The 15647-nt window shown below is 37.1% G+C and overlaps 1 pseudogene; it reads right to left on the bottom strand.

The window, feature by feature from the left end:
* Positions 1–1818: 1818 nt before the first annotated feature.
* Positions 1819–15626, bottom strand: LOC115272615 (annotated as a pseudogene).
* Positions 15627–15647: the final 21 nt, after the last annotated feature.

Genomic DNA, 15647 nt, shown 5'->3' with positions numbered 1-15647 from the left:
CTACTTTCTCCTCGAGGGTTTTGATGGTTTCCTGTCTCACATTCAGGTCCTTCAGCCATTTTGAGTTTTGTGTATGGTGTAAGAAAGTGGTCTAGTTTCATTCTTCTGCATGTTGCTGTCCAGTTCCCCCAGCACCACCTGCTAAAATAAACAAAATCAATAAACCTCTAACCAGGCTCCTCAGAAAGAAAAGAGAGAGCACCTAGATAGACAAAATCATGAATGAAAAAGGATCTATTACAACCAACCCCTTAGAAATACAAGCAATCATCAGAGATTACTATGAAAAATTATATGCCAACAAACTGGACAACATAGAAGAAATGGACAAATTCCTAAATGCACATGCACTGCCAAAATTCAAACGGGAAGAGATAGAAAGCATCAATAGACCAATAATCAGTGAAGAAATCGAATATGTTATCAAAAATCTCTCAGCAAATAAGAGCCCAGGGCCAGATGGCTTCCCAGGGGAATTCTACCAGACATTTAAAGCAGCGCTCATACCCATTCTTCTCAAACTATTCCAAAAAAATAGAAATAGAAGGAAAACTTCCAAACTCATTCTATGAAGCCAGCATCACCTTAATACCCAGACAAAGACCTAGCAAGAAAAGAGAACTAGACCAATATCCTTAATGAATACAGATGCAAAAATACTCAACAAGATATGAGCAAGTCAAATTCAACAGGATATAAAAAGAATTATCCATCATGATCAAGTGGGATTTATTCCTGGGTTACAGGGCTGGTTCAATATCCGCAAATCCATCAATGTGATCCATCACATTAACAAAAGAAGGGAAAAAAACCATATGATCCTGTCGATAGATGCAGAAAAAGCATTTGACAAAATACAGCACCCTTTCTTAATAAAAACCCCTGAGAAAGTCGGAATAGAAGGAACTTACCTAAACATTATAAAAGCAGTTTATGAAAAGCCCGCAGCCAATATCCTCAATGCGGAAAAACTGAGAGATATCCCCCTGAGTTCTGCCCATTTTTTAATTGGATTATTTGTTTTTTAGGTGTTGAGTTTTAGAAGTTCTTCATGTATTTTGGATACTAACCCTTTATCAGATATATCACTTGCAAATATCTTCTCCCATTTAGTAGGTTACCTTGCTTTCTTGCTTTCTTTTGTTCTCTCTCTCTCTCTCTTTTTGAGGGACTGATTTCCTCTCTCAGTCATTGCTCAGAGAGAACATACCAAAGGAGAGTGCATTTTAAGCCAATATGCTGCAGGATGCACACCTAACAGACTTTACAGTAACCTCACCAAAAATGGGGAACTGGGTAGGGAAAGAATGTAAGATACCAGCATATTATCAGTCCATAGACTGTAGAGAGAGTTCTGAGCCCAGTGGTTTAGCCAGTGTGCCTCAAACCTAAAGAAGCAAAGTTTCAAAATAATTTGAAGAAGGCACTATGTGTAAAGCTGAAAAAGTTATTTCCAAATGTGAGGAAGGTGTTAGACTGCTGCTTCAGAACTGTGGAATTATTTGGAATGTTTTACAAATGGTGGCTACATCAACAATAATAAAGCTAGTTACAAAATGTGTACATCATACCATGCTTTAAAAGACACGTTGCATTGTGTACATATTCCCTAAAACATTATTCCCAAAGGTGCTCAGCTTGGAGCCCAACTCAGAATGTCTGGGAAGACATAGACACAAACTCCAGTTTGGTGAACAAGACACAAGGGTTGGGTTGGGAGAGGTGGCAAAAGGAGAAAGCAGCCTTCCAATGAAAGATCAGCTCTCAGTTTCAAGGCCAGCTTCAGCCTTAGGAGTTGGGCTCAGAGGGAGGACAATGTCAGGGCAGGATTGGGCTGCTCTGCCTCTCATTCAGGTCAAGCGGAGTCTGGTCCAGCATCCTTTGTGTACAGGGGCATTCCTCTTTGATGCATTTCAGCTTTTCTTCCAAGTCGTCAGTTGTCTTCTCCAGCTTGGCCACAGACCCGTCAGCAAACTCAGCACACACGGGTCTCTGCCTCCTTGAGTTTATCTGTAAGAATCTTTATCTCCTCCTCATATATGTCTTCCTCTTGAGAGTAATTTTCTGCAGCAGCACTGAGACACTTCAGGTTCTGGTCCATCAGTCTGATCTGCTCATCCATCTCTCGGCAACGAGACTATGCCAGCTCGGGTTATTCCTTGTTCCCCTCAATAATCACCAACTCCCAAACCCCCTTTTCATACTTTAGATTTGCCTCTTCTGCAATGTGCTAAGCTTCTTAGAGTTGATTTCCTGGAGTTCCATCTTTTCTTCATCTTTTAAAGTCTGTTTTTCAATAACATCCATACATCTCTTGCTCTGAGCAACAGCTTTCTCAATTTCCTCCACTTTTGCAGGGCAGTGGCCCAGTCTCCTGAGCACTGTTTGGCTCCTCTTCAACCAACTTCATCCTAGGGTTCAAGGAGGCTACCTCAGCCTCGGCCTGCTCTTGGTGGCCTTTCCTCTTCCACTTCCTATGCAGATTCTCAGCCCACTCCTCTACAACACCCACTGCTGCTGCAGAATGTCGATCCTGTGCTTCCCCACCTCCATGGCGGTGCTCCCGCCATGGTGCCCATCCACCCCCTGTTAGCTCTCAGCTTCTGGCCTCCTTCCATCCATATTGTAGCCACTTCTTACCCCCACTTCTGCCTGAAATACTGGAACTCCAGTAGGTTCTCTTTTAGTTTTGTTATTTCTTTCACTGTGCAGAAGCTTTTTATTTTGATTTAGTCCCAATAGTTTGCTTTTGCTTTTTATTCCCTTGCTTCAGGAGAGCTATTTATGAAATGTTACTACGTCTAATGTCAAAGAGGTTACTGCCTCTGTTCTATTCTGTGATTTTTGTGGTTTCAGGTATCCCCATTTAAGTCTTTAATCCATTTTAAATTATTTTTGTGGATGGTGAAAGAAAGTAGTCCAGATTTATTCTTTTGCATATTGCTGTCCAGTTTTCCCAAGACCACTTGTTGTGGAGACTATCCTTTTCTCATTGGATATTCTCTCCTGCTTTGTGGAAGATTATTGACCATATAGTTGTGGGATTATTTCTAGGTTTTCTGTTCTGTTCTGTTGATCTCTGTGCCTGTGTTTGTGCCGGTACCATATTGGTTTGTTGCTATAGCTTTATAGTGTAACTTGAAGTTGGCATTGTGATGACTCTGACTTGGCTTTTCTTTTTCAAGATTGCTTTGCTACTCAGGGTCTTTTGTGCTTCCATAAAATTTTTAGGATTGTTTTAGTTTGGTGAAAGATGCTGTTAGATTAATTGGGTAGTATAGACATTTTTAACATTATTTGTTCTTTCAATCCATGAATATGGGATGTGTTTCCATTTCTTTGTGTGTTCCTCAATTTGTTTCATCAGCAATTAACAGTTTTCAGACTAGAGGTCTTTCACCTCTTTGGTTATGTTTATTTCGTAGATATCTTCTTTTTTTTGGTGCAGTTGAAAATGGGATAGTTTTCTTAGTTTCACTTTCTGCTGCTTCATTATTGGTGTATAGAAATGCAACAGATTTCTGTGGATTGATTGTGTATCCTGTGACTTTACTGAATTCATTTGTCAGTTCTAGGAGTTGTTTTGGTGGAATCTTTTGGATATTATTTATATAGTATCATGTCATCTGCAAATAGTGAAAGTTTTACTTCTTCCTTACCTTGAAAAGGTAGGATACCTCAGATGCCTTGTATTTCATTGTGTTGTCTTTTAACTGTAGCTCATACATACAATACTGTGTTGAATAAAGATTAAGAAAGTGGACATCCTTGTCTTGTTCCTGACCTTTTAGGAAATGGTATCAGTTTTTCCCCATTTAGGATAATGTTAGCTGTGGGTTTTTCATGTATGGCCTTTAATATATTGATGTATGTTCCCACTAAACCTACTTCGTTGAAAGTTTTTATCATGAATGTATGTTTTACTTTGTCAAATGCTTTTTCTGCATCTAATTGAAATGATCATATGGTTCTTATCTTTTGTCTTATTGACCTGTTATGTCATGTTGATTGATTTGCAAGTATCGAACCACCTTGCAACCCAGGAATAAATCCCATTTGATCACAGTGAATGAGTTTTTTAAAATGTATTGTTGAAATTCATTTTACTAGTATTTTGTTGAGGACTTTTACATCTATGTTCATCAGGGATATTAGGCTTTAGTTCTTTTGCGTGCATGTGTGCTGTATTTATCTGGCTTTGGTGTCAATGTAATGAATTTGGAAGTATCCTTCCTTTTGTATTTTTTGGAATAGTTTGAGAAGATTAGGTATTAAATCTTCTTTAAATGTTTAGTAGAATTTGCCTGTGAAACCATCTGGTCCTGGAGGTTTTTGTTTGTTTGTTTGTTGAGAGTTTTTTGATTCATTGCTGAATATCAGTCTGTTCAAATTTTCTATTTCTTCCTGTTTCAGTTTTGTAGTGTATGTTTCTAGGAATTCATCCATTTTTTCTTGGTTATCCAATTTGTTGGGGTATAATTTTTTATAACATTCTCTTATAATTGTTTTTCTATCCAGGGTGTTGGTTGTCATTTCTCTTCTTTCATTGGTAATTTTATTTATTTGGGTTCTTTCTCTTATTTTCTTGATAAATCTGGCTAGAGCTTTATCAATTTTATTGATTTTTTTTCCCCAAAGAAACAGGTCCTGGTTTCATTGATCTGTTCTATTTTGGTGAGTTGTGGTTTTTAGAGTCTACTTCATTTAGTTTTGCTTTAATATTTATTATTTCATTCTTTCTGCTGGTTTTAGGTTTTGTTTGTTCTTTTGCTAGCTCCTCTAGGTATGCAGTTAGGTCTTTATTTGCAATTTTTTTTGCCACTTGGTGTAGGCCTTTATTGGTATATACTTTCCTCTTAGAACTGTTCTTGCTGGACCTGAAAGATTTTGCAACATTGTGTATTCATTTTCATTTGTTTCCATGTACTTTTTATTTCTTCTTTTATTGCCTGGTTGACCCATGGTTAGTGGCATTTGTGATCTTTCTAGATTTTTTTTTTCTTATGGTTGATTTCTAGTTTCACACTGTTATGGCCAGAATAGATGCATAGTGACTATTATCTTCTTGGATTTGTTGAGGCCTGTTCTGTGGGTTAATATGTGATTTGCTCTGGAGAATGTTCCATGTGAAGTTGGCAAGGATGCATTTTGCTGTTCTGCTGTTTTAGATTGGAATGTTCCAAATATACCTGTTAAATTCATCTGGTCCACTGTATCTTTTAAAGCCGTTGTTGATTTTCTGTTTAGATGATCTGGTATAAGTGCTACTGAAGCAAGCACTAGGTGATCTATACCTTGATATAAGTGGGGTGTTAAAGTTCCCTATTATTATTCTTTTATTATTGAATAATTCCTTTATGTTTGTTATTAGCTGTTTCATGTATTTGGGTGTTTTCACGTTAAGAGCATAAATATTTATAATTGTTGTATGTTCCTGTTTGATTTTCCCCTTTATTATTATATAGTGTCCTTCTTTGTCTCTTGTTATAGCCTTTGTTTTAAAGACTATTTTGTCTGATATAAGTATTGCTACTCCAGCTTTCTTTTGACATCCATTTGCTTAATAGGTGTTTTGCCCTCACCTGACTTTCAGGCAGCAGGTGTGTTTAGGTTTAAAATGAATCTCTATAAATGGATTTTGTTTGTTTTTAATTTTTATCCATTCTGTCACCCTCTGTCTTTTGATTAGAGCATTTAGTCCATTTATATTCAAAGTAATTATTGATAAATATATACTGTCAATTTATTATTTGTTTTGTTATTGTTTCTGAAGATTATCTCTGATCTTTAGTTGTTGTTCTTCCATGTTTTGCTCTTTTTCCTTAATTATGTATTAGGAATACTTTCTCTTTATTCATTTAAAAAATTTAATGTTTATTTGTTTTTGAGAGAGTGAGCATGCCTGGGTGAAAAAGAGAAAGAAATAGCTAGGGAGAGAAAGCACTAGTGGGGGAGTGGCAGAGAGAGAGAGAGAGAGAGAGAGAGAGAGAGAGAGATTATCTGAAGCAGGCTCCAGACTTGGAGCTGTCAGCCCAGAGCCCAATGTGGAGCTCAACCCCATGGACTGAGAGATCATGAACTGAGCTGAAGTCGGATGCTTAATCAACTGAACCGCCCAGGCGCCCAATTCTTTCTCTTTTTTCTTTGCATATCTCTTGGTAGTGTTTGCTGTATGGTTACCAGTAGGTTTTAATATAATCCGTTCTGCATGTAGTCGGCTACTTCTCTCCTCTCCATGTCTCAGGTCTACGTCATTATATTGTATATCCTTTTCTTTTGTGAGTTCCTGGACTGATTTTTTTACAGATATATTCATTTTTACTGATTTTGTGTTTCCTACCTTTATACTATTACTTTGGTCTCTCTTCTTTTCACTCAGTGAATTCCCTTTAATATTTCTTGCAGGGCTGGTTTAGTGGTCATGAATTCCTTTACTTTTTGTTTGTAGGTAGACTTAATTTTAAATCATGGGCCTATCCTCTCACCAGCTTTAAGGCCTTTGTGAAGATGAGCTACTTCTCAGGCACAAATTTCTGGACTTTAAATGGAAATAAACAAACAAATATATAATTCTCCTCAAAGAGCTTTTGTCATGATTAATCTAGTTAAATTCCTAAAACATGGTAGGGTCTTGATAAATGCTGTTGCCTCTTCTTGTATCCTACAGAATACTTTTAAATTACAGTTTTATCTGTTGAAGGATTAAAATGCTGATGACTGACAAGCTCCAGCTTTTATTCTGAGGGGTATTTTTTTCCCTCTTTTGATGTACATCAAACAATATTCCTTCCACTGTAGTCATTTTGTTTAAAACCCAGTAACTTTGACCTTACAAAGTCAATACTGTTGTTTATCTTTCTTGACTTTGGCAGAAAACAAGGTCCCAAGCACTGAAGCAAATCTTTTTGTCTCCCTTGATCTATTTTTCCTGCCTTGAAGAAATGTTTCATGTATTTGACTCCTCTATTTATATCTCAGTTCACAGTTGTTACCAGATTTGCATGTTCACATTCACATTTTCATTTGTAAGATTTATATAGAACATGTCCTTTGCATAAGTGGGCAACATAAAATACAGACTTTCATAAAGAATAAAGCATGTTTCTTCTCTAAGAATATATGAGCCCTCAGCATAAAGTCTATAACAACAGTGTACTGGGGGAAATTTTTTCATGTGTTGAGAAACCACATGGGGAACTGGAAACTGAAATTTTCCCAGGAAGGAGAACAGTGGATCAAGTCTTTGAGGGAAGGGAAGAGTGAAGGAAGCCCAGGATTGGGCACAGTTAAGAGAACAAGATGACAGTGCTGGGGAAGCCAAAATAGGGAATGTCCAGCAGAGTCAAATTCTGTAGAGTGGCTAAGTAGGTGGCCATATTAGTTTTTCCATTTATGAAGTCACAGGCAAAAATAGAGAGTAGAGCCAAGAGGTTGTTGGAGATGGAAGCCTGAAATTTTGTGGTTAGAGTAGGATAACTAAGCAGATGTGCCTGGTTCCCATCCATGTCTGCCATGTGACCATGAGCTTTTTGTGTTATCTTTCTGAGTTTGTTTCCCTAACTGTAAAATGGATAATATAATGCTTATTTTATGGTGCTATTTTGAATGTTATTGTGATAATAATATTCAGAGTATGTAGCCATGCATATAAAAAGTTTTGTAGTAGATGATAGGCAGTATTCTTATCAGGGTCAACACTTTTTATCTATATTCAAAGTGGTTAGAGAGAGAAACAGAAAAGAGATTCACCTGTATAGTTAACTTTGACTTTTTAAGTGTTACTCCAAACTATTCCTGTTTTTTAACTGAAAACATATAGTATCATTATTGCATTTTATAATTTCCTTTGATATTTTACTTCATCTCTAACCACTAAAACTCTACTGCTTTCTAGCCTCAAGGACTCTGAAAACGAATGGTTTCTTATTAAAACTAGTGGTTCTATGAAGCACCAGCCAAAGGTTCAGCATTTAGCCTTCCAAAATAACACATTTTTTTCTTTCCATCTTTAATCAAAGTAAAAATTCTTCTCTAAAAGTGAAATGGAACTAATGCCGTTATAATATTTTGCTCTTCTACAAGACTAATTTGATGTGTGTATATTTGATTGGCCACATTACTAGGACTGTTATGCATATCTCATAATCTCTATCAGTTATCACAAGTTACGCTACAAGAAAAACTCCCAAGCCTTAATGATTTGATATTCTGTCAGTTCTCATTCGTCTATAGGCCAGTCAGCATAAGGTAGGAATAAAGGGCAGTTATGTGCTTGAAGGACCTAACCAAACGAGATTCTGCCCTTTCAACATTTAGCTTCCCAGATCGTCTTGGAGTTTGACAGAAAACTAGCATAACAAGAAGAGACACAGTGAAGCATCACTCAGGAGGTTGGACCAGGACTGGAAGTGTTGGACATCTCTTCTATCAGTATTACTTGATCAGAACTTAGACCCATTTCTAGATTCAAGGGAGCTGACAAAATGCAGTCTGTGGCTGACTTTTCATATTATGAAAAGGAGGCATTAATCTTTGGTGGTCCTTTTGTCATTGATGTCACAGTGCATATTTTAGCTTTTTAATCTGCTGGACATCTAATAAAGAGCTCTGTTTGGCTAGGGATGAATGACACTACTGTATTAAAGTCTGCTCTTATCTTTCCAAATATTCAACAGTGGCGGTGAGGAATGAAGCTCTGCCTTTGGTGTCAAATATACTTGAGCTTGACTCCTAGCTCAGGTCCTTGCTAGCTGAATGTCTTGACTTTTCTGAGATCTGGTTTCCTCATCCGTAAAATTGTGAGACTGTTGCAGATGTTGACAATATTTATATGAGATCTGGAGTTGAAACATTTAAATATGTAAATTAACTGCCAGAGTGATCTAGCACAAAGAGATTGCTTAATCATTGTTAGCTCTTATTATTGCAATTGTTATGTGCCTTAATACCATATAAATAATGATTTATTACTGCATCATGAACAAAATTATTAATATTCATGAGATTGCACATGTACCTTCACATCACCTTTAAGTTGTTGGAGACACACTGAAGAGAGGTTTGTCATAGGTCTTGTAAATATTGATGGCCTTCAGAGTTCAAGCTTATATTGATGATGGTCTTAATTTCTTAACTCAGCTAAGTTCCACCTGGATTACATTAGAGCTGTGTTGTATATCAGTAAAACTAAATTGTGATTGTTGTTTAATGTATCTAAATATCACTAAATACATTTTGAAAAACAAAATATCTGATCATGTATATGATACCCCTAGGCTTAGAAAGCACCTCATCTACCCTGAGATATTTGTTTTATTTTTCCAAAATTTAAGATCATTGGAAGGAGGACCTTTGTAGATTATTTTATTAATTTGACATATCCAATGGTTGTTCATATTTGAACATGAGAAAATATCTCAAATGCATACTGTGGCTCTATCCTGGTAGTAGAAGTGACTTTTGGAATGTTTAATGATAATTTTAACCTTCATAGTTAATTCCAGAAAAGTAAAGTTAGTAATCACTTCCTCTTTATGGGAAGCATTAAGTCTATTTGGACTTCCCCAAGCTCTATTTTTATTCCAACCATAGGGAAATAATTTAGCCTCTACTATTCTAAGGGACTTTGTCTATAAAAGGAGAGTAATAATATCTGCCACACAGAGATTGAAACCATTCAGACTACTACAAGGGCAAATTGGATGCTCCATTTATGTTTGTTCTATTTGAATCTAAGTCTGAAGATTCTATAATTTTATGATGGTATTAGAATTTTCATTTTCAAAAGTTTTGCATTTTTGTTATGGAAAATTGTTACCTCTATAAAAGTCACTAAATCTAGAATTCAAATAGAACACACTCTAAAGGAGACCATAAATGCTCTGTTTGCTTGGTACGGTTTACACATGTTTTCCAACACAATTTACAGGAGAATGAGATGAGATAAGTAGAGATGTTGGTTATTAAACTCTGCTCCTTACATTTTAGCTACATCAGGGAGAGCAGGTTTCTGGATTCTAAGTGCTAGAAAATGAATTATTGAAGTGTGAAAGTGGAACTGTGTATTGAAAATTGCAAAACATGCAGAGGCTGGCTAGTCTGCCTTATCAGAGAAACTGGTTTGTTGGAGCTTTAGTGGTTAAACCTTAAAGGTACCTCTGTCTCCTATTGGAAGCAAATGTTCTACCCCTTCCTTTTTGCCTCTTGCCCCTGGAAATAATCCCATAGCTAATATGTTGTAAATGTTAATTAATTCAGTATTGTCTTGCACTGTCTCCTGCATTTTAATCACCATATAGTCTGGAGTGGTGATTATATTTCCCAAACCCAAACTGGGACATATTACCTAATACGTGGTCTGATCCGCAGCTGTAAACTGCCTGAGAGACATCAGTTGTTAGAGAAATACTGGAATTTCTGGAGTGTAACAAGTATAATCAGAACCATGCTGGATTTCTGGGCTGTTATTAAATAGTCTGTTCTAGAACTTAATTTGAGGGAAAGGAAAAGAAGAGGGAGTGAAATTAAAAATGACTAAATACTTAACTAAGTATCAGCTATTGAGAAAAAAAGCCTATATTTACAGTAACTATTTTAATCTTTCTAACAATAATGTTTCAGTTTTATGGATAGGGAAACAGAAGCTTCAAGAAATTAGGTAACCTGCTCAAGGTCACACAAATTCTAAATGCCAGAACCAGAATTGAAGCTATTTAAGTTGATGGCCCTTTGTAAAACCAAGTTAAACTCTTAGCACCATTGTTTGTTTTTTCAAAACAATTCAAATATATCATTCCAATATCAATCAGTTCTCTCATTCTCAAATATCAACTAGGTGTCCTCCAATGCAATTTAATTCTGACACTAACAACCTGGAGTTAGTACAGACACCAAGGATTAAGAGCTTAATTCCACAAGACTGCCTGTACTTTAGAAGTCAGGTGGAAATGGGGCCCTTATGCTACCTGCACACTGCCCAGCTTGCTACAGATTCAGGAGTTCTTACAGCCCTCCACTCATCAACCTATAAACTCCCTCAAACTTCATTGTTTGAAAGGTTTTAATAGCTTCATTACATAGGCATGACTGATTAAATCATTGGGTAGTGCGTGATGATTGAATTCAATCTCCAACCCCTCTCCCTTCCTCAGAAGTTGGGGGTCAAGTGGAACACATAGTTCTAACCTTCTAATCATGTGACTGGTTCCTCTGTAACCCATCTTCAAGCTATCAAGGGGCCCACCAAGGGTTACCTCATTACCATAAGCTCTAATTGGTCTACAAAGACCTACTATGGATGATAAAAGACACTGTTATCGCTTCAAAAGTTCCAAAGATTTTAGGAACTCTGTGCCAGGATCCAGGGACAAAGACCGGATATACCTTTTTAAAAAAAATCATTATACCATAACTATCCATTCTCTTAATATAGATAACAAAACCTTATTCTACTCATATGTTTAAATTTATCCAACAGGGGCTCTTGGTTCAGAGAAAAAAAATTATGGGACAAATACACTTGATGTGGTACAAAGTTGAAATATATCAATCTCTGTGACCCAATTCTGGTTCCAGAAAAGAATTCATTCCTGAAAAGTGCCTTTTGGCTACTTAAGAGAATATGTGTCCAACATTAAAATACATACATATATATATATATATATATATATATATATATATATATGCTATAGAGAAATAGATATATAGAGAGATAGATGCATTATAGTTCCATAGTATCTAAAGTTGAATATAAACATGAAAATATAAATTATTGGCTCAAAATGTCATAACTAAGCAGGAGATTAGTTATTATAAGTTACTCTGAACTTGGACGGAGTAAAAGACCATCACCTGCCCCATCTCCATCAGGTCAGAAAGGAGAAAATTTATCCACATATTTAGAATATAAGAAGACCATTATGAGCTTGGATTTTATAAATATCAGTTGAAACATTTAAAGAAAACTTAAAATAATTACAATGAATTAATCAGTTAATCACATATTTCTATGTTTAGTCTTCCTTTTACTGTCAGTCAATAAGTACACAAAGGTAAGCACTGAGTTCTTATTCACCACTGTATTTCCAGTAAGTAGCCTGGCATGGAGTAAGAATATAATTAAGATTTGCTAAATAAGTGAATCAGGAAGACCTAGTTTTGAATCGTGACCTTAGTATATACTGTGACCTTGAATAAATTACTTAACCTATTAAAGCCCTAGTTTCCTCAACATTTATAATGATAGTACTGTTTAATAATAAAATTTGCCCAAGTAAATTTGAAGATCTAATTGGCTTTATTAAGTGATTCATGAATGAGGCAAAACCCCACCTAGCGAGTAGAGAGGCACTCTGAGGAGCTATACACGAAGGAAGAATTACACAGAGCATGGAACAAGAAAGTTATTAGCATGAAAAAAGGATTGTTCCTCTGGAGGCTGTTAGGTAGGAAAGAAGCTAGGTGTCTGATCTTGCTGATTACCTCCTCTTTCTTTGGTAGGTGGAGAGAACCCAGGTGACAGATTCATTGGTGCTGATGGAAAAACAAAACATTTCCTGACTGACTGCTTAAGGTCACATTTCTGGGGGACGTTGAAACTGCTTGGGCGCCTGGGTGGCTCAGTCCGTGAAGGGTCCGACTTTGACTTCGGATCAGGTTATGATCTGACGGTCCATGGGTTTGAGCCCTGCATTGGACTCTGTGCTGACAGCTAGCTCAGAGCCTGGAGCCTGTCTTCAGATTCTCTATCTCCCTCTCTCTCTGACCCTCCCCTGCTTGCACCGTCTCTCTCTGTCTCTCAAAAATTAAAAAAAAAATTTTTTTTTAATTAAAAAAAAAAGAAAAGAAACTGTAGTTAGACTGGGATATTAAGCCCTGATTTGGGAATTTGGTCTATGTGACACCATTTTCAGCCTATGGTTTTCCTTTCTTTTCTTTTTAATTTTTATAAAATATGTATTTATTTTTAAGAGAAAGAAAAAGAGTGAGTAGCGAGGGGCAGAGAAGATGGAGACACAGAACCCAAAGCAAGTTTCAGGCTCTCTGCTGACATCACAGCACCTGGGTGCAGGCCGGAACTCATGCGCCATGAGACCTGAGCCAAAGTTGCTCAACCAACTGAGCCATCCAGGCTCCCCCAACCTATGGTTTTCTTTCTTCTCTTTTCTTTTCTATTCTGTTCTGTTCTTTTTTTTCTCTACTAACCTTTTTATTTATTGGGAGATATTGATGAGATAACATATGAAGATTACTTATCATACAGCATGATGAGTAGTATGAATTCAATAAAAGTTAGCTACTATTATGTTTACCAAAGTTTAAAGGGCACAGAGGGAATAACAAAAATAAAATTTATATTACAATCTATAGCCCATACTTCCACAATTCTCTCAATATTTATTATTTCATGAGAGCTGCTAAATTAAATTGACTCCATTCTATTATCTTGCACTTAGTAGATATTAATGCTAATTGAGTGAATGTATGAATGCATAAATAGGAATGTAGTATAAATTTTAAGCAGGTGGCTGAGTATATAATATGTGATAAATATGAAGATGAACAAAAGACAATCTCTGCCCTAAAGATCTTAGAATATGTTTGTAGGGAAAATATCTAAATATATCATTGCAATGAAATATGATAAATACTGAGTGGGAAACATCTAAAAGCCAGTAATTAAATGCATGCATACCCAGAGCTCCAGAGTGAATGGTCATGGGTGCATTAACCTAAGAGTTGATAGTTCAGAAAGCTTTTTCACACCCTTATCCTTTTGATCACTTGAGGGAAAAATTTTTGTCCTTTGTGCCCATTTCTCAGATGTAGAAATTGAAGCTAGAGGATGTCAGTGAATTATCTCCGATTTTATAGCCCTAGAGATTAAATGCATGTGTTCTGAGATCTCATCCCATGTCCCTACTACCCACCATTTCCTTGTGTCAGTCCCTTAATAGGTAACAGTAGTTTTTTTTTTTTAATTTTGGATATTTATGGTTCGAATTCTACCCTGCACGTATAGTTCTCATTCCATGAGTCTTTCTTCATTAATTTTTTTCATTCTATGAATTTAAAACTTAACAAATCCTTTTAAATACACTTGCAGCATCTGGGTGGCTCAGTTGGTGGAGCACCTGACTGGTGATTTAGGCTCAAGTCAAGATCACAAGGTCATGGGATCAAGCCCCATAATGGGCTCCATGCTGAGCATAGAGTCTGCTTAAGACAGTCTCTCTCTCTCTCTCTCTCTCTCTCTCTCTCTCCTCCTCCTCCTCCTTCTCCCCCTCCCCCTCCTCCCCCTCCTCCTCCTCCTTCTCCCCCTCCTCCTCCTCTTTCTCCCCCTCCTCCTCCCTCCAATGCCCCCTCCCTCTGCTCCTCCCTACTCATGAGCACATGCATGCATACTCTCTCTCTCAAACAAAACAAAACAAAAACAGAAACTCTAATAAAGTGATAAATAGGCCAAGGAGCTCTGAATAGAAGTTGCAGGGAGGACTTTGATTCTTAAACTAATTAAACTGGATGAGTATTATCTTTTATAGGAGGCCTTCACATTAGTAAAATGGGGCTAATAGTATTGATCTCAGAGAGCTACTATGAAGCTTAAAAAAAGATAAAACATTTGTAAAGCCCATACTGGGCGCTCTGTATGAGATGGCTCCCTTCCCCTTTCCCTGTCGGGCCCTGCTACGCTTCCCGGTACCCATACCCACTGCCTGCTTTGCAGCTCCACACGCAACTTTAATGTCCAAAGAAATGGCTTTAGAAACCCAAAGATAATACTGTGTGGAAATAGCATTACAGAAAATACACACCCCAGCAGGGCTGAAGACATACTGCCTTTTACTTACATAGGAAAGCTGACAGCTTCGGTTATGTCTCTAGCAGCCCCTCCTCCTCCCTGTGGGACCGCAGCCCGGGCTGTGTTACCAGGCAGAGACTGCGCAATTCGGGAGACTGTTCGAACTGTTACAAATTAGAATCCACGAGGGAAAGGCTCACTAGAGGACATCACAGGCGAGGTTATCATTTTTTCCTTTTGAAGTTGGGCCTCATATCTTTTTCTCATTACAATCATTACTTTGAAATATGATTTTTTTAAACAGTAATTTTCTAGAACAAAAGGGATAATACCATATTTCAAAAGCTTTACTGTGAAATTAAACCTTTGAACTACTGTGAAAGAAATTATTCCCTCAAGGCTGCAAGGCTTAAAGGTTATTAAAAATTTAATTTTAAGGAAGGCATACAGGAAAAAAAGTGTATAAATGCTACTTAGAACTCAGATTGCCCAACTTAATAACTCCCATTGCTCCTTATTTTTAACTAATCTGGAAATGTGAACAAATGCGCTCCATTTTTTTCCTTGGCAAATCAGGATGTCAACAGACGGCTGGCAGTGCCCCTTAACATGGTCTGTCGTAGGCTGGAAGTGCACGCACCGCAGTGGTCAGCCGGCGTCTTCCGCCGCCCCCATTTAAGAGATAATAGAACCATGTGGATGAAGTATTACACACAGAATACACCGAGGTCAAAGAATTCCCCAACCTCCTGATTTTGTCATAAGGAACAAGTAACCAAACCACAGTATAAGTGGCCCACACTGGTGTGGTAGGAAAAGTTTTCATTTTCTCATCTCTGAAGTGAAA

Source organism: Suricata suricatta, chromosome 11 (assembly GCF_006229205.1).
Source record: "Suricata suricatta isolate VVHF042 chromosome 11, meerkat_22Aug2017_6uvM2_HiC, whole genome shotgun sequence".
NCBI classification, from domain to species: domain Eukaryota; kingdom Metazoa; phylum Chordata; class Mammalia; order Carnivora; family Herpestidae; genus Suricata; species Suricata suricatta.
Note: the sequence above shows the minus strand (reverse complement) of the source record. Positions and strands in the feature narration are given on the sequence as shown.